Source organism: Musca vetustissima, unplaced genomic scaffold (genome assembly GCF_032173495.1).
Source record: "Musca vetustissima isolate MV318-11 ecotype Yass unplaced genomic scaffold, APGP_CSIRO_Mvet_v1 utg12994, whole genome shotgun sequence".
Taxonomy (NCBI): Eukaryota; Metazoa; Arthropoda; class Insecta; order Diptera; family Muscidae; genus Musca; species Musca vetustissima.
In genome coordinates this window covers 3,621-17,343 of record NW_026880276.1, presented here as the reverse complement: position 1 = coordinate 17,343, position 13,723 = coordinate 3,621, and the positions used below count along the sequence as shown (strand labels likewise).

General features: G+C 34.4%; 3 non-coding genes across 3 annotated transcripts; all 3 read left to right on the top strand.

Moving 5' to 3' along the window:
• The first annotated feature begins 3,953 nt into the window (after window positions 1-3,953).
• On the top strand, window positions 3,954-4,026 carry Trnam-cau (transfer RNA methionine (anticodon CAU)). The gene has a single exon. It is a non-coding gene; the product is annotated as a tRNA-Met (tRNA).
• Window positions 4,027-8,428: 4,402 nt separating this feature from the next.
• Trnar-acg (transfer RNA arginine (anticodon ACG)) lies at window positions 8,429-8,501 on the top strand. Its single transcript has one exon. It is a non-coding gene; the product is annotated as a tRNA-Arg (tRNA).
• Window positions 8,502-12,578: 4,077 nt separating this feature from the next.
• Trnar-acg (transfer RNA arginine (anticodon ACG)) lies at window positions 12,579-12,651 on the top strand. The gene has a single exon. It is a non-coding gene; the product is annotated as a tRNA-Arg (tRNA).
• Window positions 12,652-13,723: the final 1,072 nt, after the last annotated feature.

Below are 13,723 nucleotides of genomic sequence, written 5' to 3'. Positions count from 1 at the left end.
GCGCGGCTTTATCTGTTGTGTATAAAAATATATGGACCTTAGAAACCCAAAAAAATATAAAGTTCTTTAGTGTTGTTTAGGGAGTTTTTCAAAAAAAAGTCTGTTCCCAAAACCCGATCTTCCGGGTCAAATAACCGGGTATGTCTTCCAAAGAAAAAACATATATTCCCATAATTAGTGTAAAAAAAATTCAAAAAATCTGATAATTTTTTGAGTTAAGCCGCGATCTCTATAGACATTTCAACAGAAAGCTTAGCTAAACCGGCATATAACTTAAACCTTCCAAAAATTATACTTTATGGAGTCTCCCATGTATTTGCAAGGTTTGTTTTCGTAGGTCCCTTACAAATCAATATTGAAACCAGTAAGGAAAGCAGTAAAGTCGGACTGGGCCGACTATATTATACCCTTCACCAGTTTGGGGATATTCTACATATGTAACGTCTGTTAGTACGTCGCCTTTTCTAAGGAACATTGGCATGAAATTGAACGAAATTAAATATTCGATCTTTATCTATAAGTAAACCGACTAACATCAATTCCAACACATCCATTCTGCAAGCTATTCTAAATTGAGTAAATAGATTTAAAGCACACGCACTGTTTAAAATGTATCTATCAGGCACCCATTGATTATTTGGTGTACAGTCAACATGAATAGGTCGATATTATATATGGAAGCTAATCTAATTTCTAATCTGATTTCAAGGAAACTTGCTAGATTTTAATTCTTATTAATTTCTGTACGTGTATGGGTCTGTATGGGCCTTTAGTGTACCATTTACTTAAAATCGGACGAAAATATATATAGAAGGTATATGTAAATCTGAACCAATTTCAAGAAAACTTGACACACGAAAGGTTATAGTAACAGTACATTGTACTAAATTGTGTTCCGACCGGCCAATCTTTGGGTCTTTAGTGCACAATTTGATTTAAATCGGTTAAAAATATATATTGAAGCTATATCTAAATCTGAACCAATTTTATCGAAACTTGGCACAAATCATTCAGGACCTAATTCAGTACTCTATGCCAAATTTCGTGCAAATCGAAAGATATATAGGGACTTTGGTGCACCATTTACCTTAAATCGGACGAAACTATATATGGGAGCTATATCTAAATCTGACCCGATTTTCTTGAAACTTAGCACACATCATTGTAGACCAAATTCAGTACACTGTGCCAAATTTCGTGCAAATCGAAAGATATATAGCGACTTTGGTACACCATTTACGTTAAATCGGACGAAAATATATATGGGAGCTATGTCTAAATCTGAACCTATTTTCCCAGTTTCAATAGGGTTCGTCCTTGGGCCAAATAAGTGACCTGTGTCAAATTTCATACAGAAAGTTATTCTATGCATATTCTCAAAAAGAACCATGGGTCTATCTCGATTATTTTTGCCTGTTACAAGCATATGCACAAAGACATAATACCCTGTACCACACTGTGGTGAAGGGTATAAAAATACGATCATTGTGTTCCACAAGATGTTTATAATATAATCACTGGACACAAATCATCGACATTAAAATCCTCTACTGTGTGAATATTTATGTCCAACACTGCATAAATCAGACAACTGTGTGTTCACTCTTGGGGAAGACAATTCATTTGAACTAAACGAAAGTGCTCTGTGCCTTAAAAGAACAAAACTTCCGGCCGTCGCTGTCACTGAGAGATGTACAAAAGTTCGTTCAATTGAAATGAGAGTTTGTTCGTTTGTTTGCTCGTTCACGCAGAGCATACAACATGGCTGCAGGGTGATGGATGGATGGACGAATGAATGGCTGCATGGTGGTGGTGACATTTGCATTGTCGCTTCAGACCTCAGACAATTTTTGTGGCAATAATCGACATTTGCAAATTTATGGAACATTTGCGAGGGTCTGTTTTACCAAGAATTTTAATAAGCGACAACATGGGGGGTTTGACAAGTTGAAGTTCAACAAACTTTTTTTTTTTTTTATTACACACACACGACAAATGTGTATGTAATAAACATTTAATTAAATATTTACAAGAATGTTATAATTATTTCTTTTTCTTGGCAAGGGGTTTGAACAGAAAAACCTAAGCTTTGGTAAAAGCTTAGGCTTGCCGCTTGTTTCATTGCTTCCCCAGTGGCGGGTTACTCATCTAGACTTATGTACTTCTAAATCAGTACCCATGGGTTTGGATTTCAGAAATTTAAAACTTTTCGCTTTTATTTCGCCATACAAGAACATAAAAACAAAAGCAACAACACATGTCTGTTTACCGGTATTTCTTTTTTTTTTTTTTTGGTTTTGCACTTCCACATTTCCTACTACATATTTACGCCTTACCTAAAATACAAACACACACTCATACTTACACAGTCAAGTTCCTTTTTTCAATGGAAATTGGCTTCCATTTGGGACGGGCGGTGTTTATTTATTTGTCTGGTCCTGTTCTTCTTCTTCTTTCTTCACAAAATAAATGCATATATCAAATGCAGTTTTTAGCTCGTATTTTAAAAGTTATTTTTTTATTAGAAATTAAATTATTTCAAAATTTGTCTTAATTTTTATTTCGAATGCAATTTTGTTTCGTTATATTTCCCGGTATCCAATTAAAGGCATTTGTCTGTCCTCTGAACTCAACAAACATAAAACTACCACCGGCGGCGATCGACCAACCGTCCGACCATAACCGTGAATTAAACAAAACACCTTCGCCGGTTCAACTGTTTTTAAAAACTGCCAAAATACAAAAAACTTTGTTGTTTTGTTCTTCCACTTCCTTCCTATTCCTCTTTGTTTTGTTATTCTACAAAAAGATTTGTAAAAGCTTTAACTTTTTTTGGATGTTAACGAGACGTTATTCATGGGGAATTAGAGCTTTTAAGCTGTGTCATTGCATCATTGTTTTTGTTGTTATTATTATTGCTAGCTTTTACTCATGGCTGTAGCCAGTGTTGTCATTGCGATGATTTTCAATCCCAGGGCTGGAAGTAGAACTACTGGTCCGGGTCCACATTAATAATTTAAAGAATTTAGTAATATGTCCGAGTTTCCTTTAATTTGTCATTAAGAGTTGTCAGATTTCGGGCATTTTAAAAAATCTAATCGAAGGTCTTAATGTTCGATAATGGAAAATATTGGTCCACTTGTTCTGGTAACTCCTTCACAAATTCAATATCGAGCGAATGGAGTGTCCGATTCGATCCAAATTGTACATATCGTAATATTTCTAGATTTATTCGTTGATATACAATGTGATATACTCCAATCATATATACAGTTATTTCCTTTTTTCTTCAAAATGTTTACCTCTTTATAGGGACGTACCAGCTTTTCCCTCTTCAAACCTGATGTAGTTACTTCCTTCGAAAACTTTTGATCGCACCAGCAAGAAATTAGCCAAATCGTAGCTTATGACCAAGGATTAATACCTTCTATTCTGTATATAGACGACGATAGACTTTAGTACAGTTATATTAGGATGATTTTTATTATTGGCCAGTTCTCGCACTGTAGAATTGATGACATTTTTCAAATATATAAACTGAAAAATTCAAAAAAAAACTCGATTTACAGAGGATTCTTCTTGAACACACACATATATATATATATATTATACCATTTTTTATACTTCACCACACTGTTGTACAGGGTATTATGTCTTTGTGCATATGTTTGTTTAATTTCGGCTAAAGCTTAAAAAGACTGTCCTGTGGAATCTTTATATGTGGAATAAATATTCCACAGGACAGTAATTAAATCCAGGGTTATGTCCGAATAACATATGGTAAATATTTATCCTCATTTGTTTCACTGTAAAAGCTTTGAGTGTATAAAAAATATTAATAGAATTAAATGCCAAAGCTTTCTTGTAAAAGTTCTACATAGAATGGATTTAATATATTAACATATTCCTGCATGCTCAGAGCTTTATAGTACAATAAGAACACCGTTGTCATAGCCTCGGTGGCGCAGTAGGCAGCGCGTAAGTCTCATAATCTTAAGGTCGTGAGTTCGAGCCTCACCCGGGGCATAACTTTTTGTCGTATATTTCACAAAATATAGGGGAGAGGGGGGCACCTTTGAACAGCGCTCATAAAATATTGGTTTAATATTTTTTCCGACCCGCAACCACATTTTTGTATATGGCAATCTTGTTCTCTATATGCGTAAACCACTTCGGCTTGCTTTTTCAGTTGTCGAAAAATTGTGCATGGGTGACCATGTTTTCTCAGTGTCATTGTAAACTTTTATTCATTTGGTTGTAAGGGCGCAGGAAGAATCCTGTGATAGTTTTCTTTCGTCAAACAAATTTTTTGCATTCCAAAAATCATTTCAAACATAACTAATGTAATTTCTTTCATATATATTTATTACAAAAAAGTTATTTTAAATTTCCGTAAAATGCCATGGGTGGGGCACCTTTGAACATGCCCATTAAACTCGAGTAAAAAAGGAGTTTTCAACTTTTGGCTTCGATTTCTCAAAATTTCAAATGGGCTAATAAGATTACGAAATTAACTGTATTTTTCACCATGTTAATTTTTGTATTTAAGTCATTTTATGTTTTAATAACTTTTGATCTAAATTTTGAACATTTTTTATATATTTTTGAGTTCGTCCATTAAAACAGTAATAAAACATATTTATCAAGCTTATAGTATGTCATATGTATATTCATTTTAAAGGTTACATACATATTACATATGCTTCGGCTGACAATGCCATACATTCCCACTAATAAATAGTTGTTTTTTATAAAAACAACAAACTGGGATTAAGCCTGACTATTTTGCAAAAACAAAATTTAAAAAATATATTAAACTCTTATTTTGAAGAAGAAGAAATACGAATTTTGCACAAGATTTATTGATTTTACATAAGATAATATTTTTAATTTTACAAGAAGACAATTAAAATTTACAAGAAGACAATAAAATAATATGCCACAAAAGCTTATGATTTCCGAGGATCCAACGGCTTCCCTGCTTTATTAGAAAAAGTAGCAGACTATCTATCAGCATGTATAGCCATAATCTTTAAAGCATCCAGTATAATATAGTATAATATATTCGGTTCTTTACCAAAATTTCCAGATTGCAAGTTCAGGCGTTTCGCAACTCTTGTATATACAAATATAGATAGGAATCTCTTCTAATTTAAACAATAATTTATCATTTAATTCATATTCAATTTGTTATCATTGCTCTGAGAATTGTACACATCGACTCATCATCCAGATAGTGATTGTTGGCTATGAGGCTAGAGATGCATCTCGAGGCGTATCAAATGAAAGAAAATTAAGAAAGACTTAAGATGAAAAGTGCTAATGCTATTTGAAAATGTCTCAGCTCCAAAAACAGACGAACAAATATTAAGTACACGCAATGGCGCCACGTTCTTTCAAAAATAAAAAAAGAGAACATAAGATCTAAGGCGGCTAATTACCCGATACCCTACACCATGTGTTACAGAAGAGTTAAGTAATAAATCGATAAATGTGTATAGAGAAATAAATAAAAAATTAGAATGTAACATTGTTAGCTTTAACAATGTATTTGTCACCAAATTCTACAATTCTACAATTTTTTGATATAAAATAGGTTCAGTAATTTTGTATAGGGTATATGAAATATGATTTATGTTGCAAACAACAATTTCTTTAATAAACTGTAGTTTAGTATTTTGCCGCAAATTTACGATTTCATGCGACGAAGAAATATCACTTTCAATAGAACTGTCATTATTTATTTCGTTTGTTTTCAATTTGTTCGACAAAACCAATGAAAATTATGATTGATGGATAAAAACTTAGTTGCAATTTGTTGTAATTGGAAAATAAATTGCTAAAATAAAATTGCCAACAACTGCTGAGAATTGGGTCAATAATTTCTCTTTTTTGATCTCTCGCTGTGATATTGAATGTGGAAATAAAAAAAAACTAGAATAGTAGTAGACTGGTAAATGGATTAAGATTAAGCCAATGTTAAGGTTGTGCGAGTTGTTAAAATGAAGTTATTCAAGTTTTTAAATTTTCATGATTTTTGTAAATAGTTTGGCAATAGAACTACAAATTTAATCAAACAGTGTTATTCAAATGTTGTTAGTAACATTGAATTTATAACTAGAAAAAATATTTAGTTGGTGTAATAATCAGTCGGGGTCGATCAATTTTCCCGGTAAATATCCGTAACTTCGAAATCATTTGAAAAATACATATGCGAATTTTGTAACACCAATGCAGAGGTCGGTAAGAAGCAGCAATAGAATGCAAAATAGTCACAATCACAGCCGAGCAATTAATGGTGGTTGTGGTGGTCAGTTTTTTTCTTAGCAGGAATACTCAATGAGAGAGAGAGAGAGGACAAATGAGCGCGAATAGTGATAAAGTGGATATATGTAGGAAAATAATTGTGATATTAATTAAGTTTTAATTTTTGGGGAAAATAATGGTTTTCTCATGGTTATACGGATTTTTACTTATATTCAATGTCAGATACATATACAATACGAAAAAAATTAACTACGAATGAAATTATGAAAATATTCATTAAATTGTTTTCTATCTAAAATCTACATTGTAAAGTTCAAATGGATTTTTCTTTCTTGAGAAATACCGAAATGCCAAATTAGTTACACTTAGGTTAGGGAATTCTGCTAGGATCTTCGCCATACGTAAATAGGAGTGGAGTTTTATATGGCTGTTACGAAACATGAACAAATATAGACTATTTTCTGCATCAAAAACCCGCAATGCCAAATTACAGACACATCGGTTGCAAAATTCGACTAAAACCTTCAAAAGCATGAACCTACGTTATGTTAGGTTCGAATGTTCGGCCTCCAATCATTTAGCAACTACGTTCACTGGAATACGCTTGGCCCATGTGTTCGTCCTGAGTATCCAAAGAGAATATGGAACAGAGCAATAAGGAGTCGGACAAATTATCGCTAAAACTATGTATTTACATGCGATCTACTCCGGGGAAGAGTGTTGTCAATCATGTTATTTTATCAATATCGTACGTACCAAACAGCCGATGGCTATATAGTAGTAGCCATCGGCTGTTTGGTCCATTGGACATCTGCATAGTAGATGGAGCGATACCGATTGCTCCACTCTATTTAGTTTGGACGAGAGCATTCGCTTATTAAATGTCTTAAACCTGACAAGACATCAGTAGGTTATAATAGGGAGAATCGACGTGACGCACAGCCAGTGTACGACTTACAGTTTTAATCTCCAGTTTTTTCTATGGAGCTCTTGCATAACGCCATTAGACCTTCTAAGGCCGTTCCTCCATATTCCTTCTCCACGTCAACTTCTGGTCAATATCTGTTCCGAGGTATTTAGCTTCTTATAAAATTTACAGGGTTACTCCATTCAAAGTGGGTGGGATCTTATGTTTCCTAGTGAGGAGCTATTTCTATCATCGTGGTGTGATCCAGTTCTACAAAACTAATAGAGCACCCTGCATTATGTTGGATATGTTTGACAGAAATTTACCACTTATTAACAAACTATACCATGGCCATTGGTAGCAAACTTTATCTTGAGATTATCGAACTTCTTTTATCAGCACAAGTCACAACATAGGAGAGAATAACCCTCTCTGTGGTGTCTCCCTGTTGGCAGATTCCCGTAAGATTCTATTTCTCAGCATTCCGTCACTTCTCACTCAATTAGAGCCGAGGAGATACCTGTGCATTCGTGCCTGGAATGGATAGATTCCAGTTTTACGTTTTTATAGGAAGATTCTTAGCACCACAGCTAAGGTAAACCTGATGAAATCCTCTCGGTGCTTTCGACCACCTCAGAATCCACTGATCTACCTTACCAGATCAAAAGAGTTTCTTATTTCGAGGCCTAGCAGCCATTCTAGTGTTTAAGTAGAAAGGTAGATTGTCTAATTGGTCATAATTTTGTTGGTAAATTGGGACTTTGTTTTCCTGTTATAGGGATGTATGAGCGGCCGGACACTCCAACATCAGGGGGACATTAGAAAAAAGGTCTATCGTTTTGGACCCTCATACATTTTTTGGTAACAAGATTTGACAACCAATAATATCAAAATTATAGCCAATTCTGGTGAAAACGTGTCCAAAATACCGAGTAATGGGGAGTACCGTTATATGAAGACTATACCAAAACGTGGACCTATAACAAATACCCATTTTCAATACCGAATACCTAGAAGTAGTAAAAATGTATGTTTAATTTCAATGTTTTATCAAAAAAATTTGAACTCTATAGTTATTTCTGCAAACTAACATGCATAAATCGACATAGATAGATATATTGTTTGGGTGTCTTTTTCGGGAATATTTCGAAGTGTGGCAAACGGAAAGACATATTAAATATACACTATACCTTATGTTGGAGGGTATAGCCATGACTCAGTACAGAAAAAATACGAAAAAATAGCGCATCATGTGGTCCTGTGGCGCAATGGATAACGCGTCTGACTACGGATCAGAAGATTCCAGGTTCGACTCCTGGCAGGATCGAAAATTACTTTTTTTATTCAAATTTAAGAATTTTTGTTGTCATATATAATTTTTATTATTATACTTATTTATTAATTTCATGTTAACAAATATATGTTACTATTAATTAATTTGTTATGTGTTACAACTTATTAATAATACAAATCAACTAACTGCAGCCATAACCACTGATTAAAATCGGAAAAGTAGTCGTCTGAACGTTTGCCACCTCTTTCGAACGACTACAACAAAATCAAGCGGATCCATCACACATTTTAATTGTTGTTTTACAACTAAAAAAAGTTATCGCAACAACTGGACGTGCCAATTCACTTTAGAACGATCACGATGTCAACATCGTATAACGCTATAATATACGAGTGAATATATGTGGACGAAGATATGTTTGTTTTTTTTTCTGGTTTATCTTAGGCCCAGTTGTCTGCTACTAAAACAAGTCTATGTTCTGAAATTAAGAACTGCAACAGCTATTAGTCGTCATTGTTGTTTGCTCACTCACATCAGATTTGTTGCGATATGAAAACGCTGTTGGTGGTTAGTTCACGCGTTTTATGTCAATAGATCAATTGAATACGCTTTTGAAGGGGACTTTTTAGTTTAGTTGAAATATTAAAATGGGTACTACGTTATGCAAGTCATAAACGCAAAAGTAAATATTGTGTTTTTATATCAAAAACCAGTGAGCGGAGCAGTATAGTCGGACGGGGCCGACCATACGATACCCTACACAACTACCACGGAACTCAAATTTTCTGCGGATGTTTATTCCGGGCCTGGACAATATTTCGTGATATTTGCACCCTCTTGACCGATTAGAGGTAAACAGCACCTCTTCCTCACACTGACATATTTTCCGAATATTACGAGTATTCAGTACAGCTATTGTCCAGATTCCCTTCACCGTGGGTTGTGTTGTGATGTTCGGCTTTCATTTGTGGTCTATAGATCGACTCGAAAATAACACAAAAATTAAGTATTCGGTCCACTTCATTCCAAAATTATTATCTGATCATCACCGAAAATTATAGGCGTTGTCCTTGACCATAACTGGAACCTCATGGAACATTTCAAAGCGATCAGCGCTATAGTTCCGCTCTCTAGAGTGATTACGGGTTACTAAATATTATATGAATACGGAGATACCTGTAAATATTTAGGTGTAACTCCCACATCCGAGCACATACAACAATATAATTGGTATTAATTTAAAGGTCAACCACTCCTCTTGGATATAATATAAACTTCTCGGGTCTATGTCCATCAGGGGTAAATATATACGCTATAGAATACAAATTTTGTCATTTTTCACACAAAAGTCAGGGTCCATTTGACCCGCTAAATATTGACCGAAAAAAAAACCGAAAAAAATAGTATTTGGTCCATTTCATCCCCTAAATATTATCCGATCTTTCCCAAAAACAATAGAGGTCTTCGTTGGCCAGAACCTATCCTACATGCAAAATTTCGTGAAGATTGGTCCATAACTGTGGCCTGTATCGTGTTTACAAATTATAATGGACAGACGGACGGACACACTTGTCTAGATCGACTCAGATAGTCGAGATATGACGATCGGTATACTTAAATGTTGGTCTAGGAGCAATATTTCGCAGCGTTACAAACTTTTGGGGCTGCACAAAGCTATAATACCCTGACAACATAGTTGTGTAGGGTATAATGAAAGAAAATCAAAGATATATGTGAGATTTTGAAATTACTAGAGTTCGGAAATTTCGTTCCTGAAACGGTTTCATCATTTCCGGATCACTCTCCAAAAAACTAAGTCATCATTTTAGTTCCATAATTCCTTTTAGTTCAATCGCCCATTAGTGATCGAACTTAAGAAACGTGTGGAGCCAAAGGATCTAGTTAACGAACGAACTGGACTTAGTTCCGTTAGTTCCCTTTTTTTTTTTGGAAAAGTTCCTTTGAACTTGTTCCTTTCGATACGATCCAAGACTGACACATTTCTTAAGTGTATAAGACGCTAAGTTCGGCCGAGCCAAACTTTTTTGCACTTCACCATAGGATGGGCATTCATAAATACCTCAAATCAGGAGCCTCTATGTTGGGGATATGCATTGGTAAATTGCTATTAGGAGGTTATACTGTGAGAAGTCGAAATACTAAATAACTTACACAGGTTGAACAAAATCGCCCAGGATCTTTAACACTAGATTGCCGAAGGCGGTCATTTTGACCGATTTTCAATTTCAAGTACAAAAATAACTGTGTATATGATGCCACTTTTTTTTTAAATTTGGTGACTTTTGGTACCCATAGAATTACTTTTATTATAAAAAAGTCACCAAATTGTAAAAAGCTGCGTCATTTTATACACAGTTATTTTTGTATTTGAAATTGAAAAACGGTCAAAATGACCGCCTTCGGCAATCTAGTGTTAAAATTGAGGATATGATAAAACTTGAAACCAATATTGACCCTTTTTGTGGTTTAAAACCAATCATATGGCAATCAAAATACTAAAAATACAAAAAAAATTTCTATATTGAGAATTCTCTCCACGCTCCAAGAATCAGGAATGACGAATTACTAATACGTCTATATTCTTCTAAATACCGAAAATTCGTCGGTATTGGTATATGAAGTCTATACCAAATCTTAAACGTAGAAGACAAGTGCTTTATATCCGACAGATGTTTCGAGAGGTTGAAACGGAATGACAAATTTAATACACACCAAATTATGGTGCACTACCGAATATGAAGTTTTTGCTCACAATTTGTCTTCGATTACAAGTCTTTGTTGCCTTATGTTCAAATGAATACCCAACCAAAATCCACATCTACTTTGGTTTGGTAAAACGGTACCTCCAGACATTCACTATTTTGAAGGTCCTGGAAAGAGATCGCAGATAGTGTAAAACTGCACGAAATATCCTCAAATAACTCACGTTGGTATTAGTTAGACGAATAGAGCTAGAATCATTGAAATTGTTACGTACGATTTTTAAGGCTGTAACAGGAGGTGGTTATAATTAGTACTAAAGTGAACAATACTAATAACACTTCGTATTGGGAAAGCTTTTGGCGTTAAGAGTTTAAATAATGAGACGTTTTGGATTTTTTTACCATTAGTGTACTTAAAGTACTAATATTAGTAAATTTTGAATTGAGGAAGAAAAATTTAGTCTGCCACAGTATATGCATATATTTTAACCATAGCTAATATATGCATACATATTTCATATCAACATTCGAAATCTAAACATTTGCATACGGTATGCTACACTCGACGTGGTTATTTTTCGAATGCGATTGTCTAGAAAAATTGCTCCGACATGGAAATAACAGTTTAAATATCAAAAACTACATCCCTTATCTCTTAAAAGAGAACGGCAACAGTAGGACTTTGATTCCTAAAATATTTGGGATGACTTACTCTGGCTTCTTTTCATGATTCTAATTTTTAATTCCGAAATTTTCTTCGTCATTGAAGTGTTCCTGTTCGTTCGACTTGACTTGATCTACTATCGTTTAATTGTTTTCTCTATTGAGACAGATTTATTTTCAATGCATATCGTATCGTATTTTATGCAAATTATTACAAACGGCCATTACTTTGAGGACAATAAAGTGACAAGTGAGTTTATAGTTTGGCCCACCACACACACATATGCAGATCGAGAAACAAATTTATGACAAATACTGCAAGTGACCTGAATTCATCAACTGTGGACAGCTAGCTAACAAATTAACAACGGCTTGCAGTGGTCAACCTCTATTAAAAATTCAAAACAATAATAAAAAGTAAACAACAAATTTATATAAGTAAACAACAAAAAAAATTAAACATGGATAAATTTATATAAATATAAAAACTTTTGAATTATTTTCATTAATATAGAAAAAAGAGCCTAATTTACAAAAAATTTCAAATTACAAGCCAAAGCTTATATAGGAAATTCATAATCCAATATGAAAAAATAAAATTACGATGAACTAATAAATTTGATTAAACTATGTATTTTAAGCCCTGTACATGCAAATAATTATTTAACAAACTGTATAAATGCAGCAGAGTAGACAACTTGTTGTTGGCTTTCGTTTACCGTTAGGTCCTGTGGCGCAATGGATAACGCGTCTGACTACGGATCAGAAGATTCCAGGTTCGACTCCTGGCAGGATCGTAATAACTTATTGAGATCCCAGATTTTTGCCAGTGAGGGTAAACTTTTATATGCATAAAGTCAACCGGGGAATATATAGAAAATTTATATTTTATTCCCTGAAATACTTTATAGAGGTTATGTCAATTCAAACCGTATATATGTTCAACTCTCTTCGAACAAGTTTTTTTCCATCCCAGAACTCGGAATTTCAAATCACAATTCATTTGGGTATGAGCCGCTACAACCTTCAAAATACCTACAATCAGATGGGTCCATTAAAAGAGGGTTATGTCAAAACATAAAGGGATTAAGCTGGCTTACCTAAGACAAGACGATATGTGCCGTAGAGGAATAACTCTTCCCTTCCCATCGCATATAAAGTGCTTAACAGCGTTGTGTGTGAACGACTGAAGCCAATGGTCAATGACATTATTGTACCATACCAGGCCTTCAAGTCCACCATTGACCAGATTTTGAAACTCAATCCTGGAAAAGACCAACGAAAAGCACATCGACACATTCTATCTTTCGTCGACTATAAGCGACATTCGACAGCGCTATCCGTTCAGAGGTATTTAAAGTCATGTTTGCGTTCGGCATTCTTGCAAAAATAATACGACTATGCAGGATAACTTTTACAGGCACAAGGTCGGAGCTCTGTAATACAGAACGAGGATTTAGGCAAGGTGATAGTTTGTCGTGTGACATTTTTAGCATTCTACTGGGAACTGAACACCAAACAACACATGTTACTCGCCTTCGCCGATGACATCGACACAATGGGTTGAACATTGGGGGTCTTAACAGCCGCCTTTGAACCAATTGAGAAGGAGTCTGGCAGTAAATGGCGAGAAGACCAAGCTGATGGTATCAACGCGAGTTACGAGTTTGTTTCCATTGATTCAAATAAAAAAATTGATTTGTTGGGACTTCTGTCCTCTTTTCGGTTTATTGTAAGAATGCTAAAATTAATTTACAAAATATGTATTTATGCAAAAGACAAACAATTATTTTAATTACGTTATTGATTTGTGTAATATGATATAGTTTTGGTGTGGCGTGTGTCAATTATGTTGTGTCAGCGTATGAT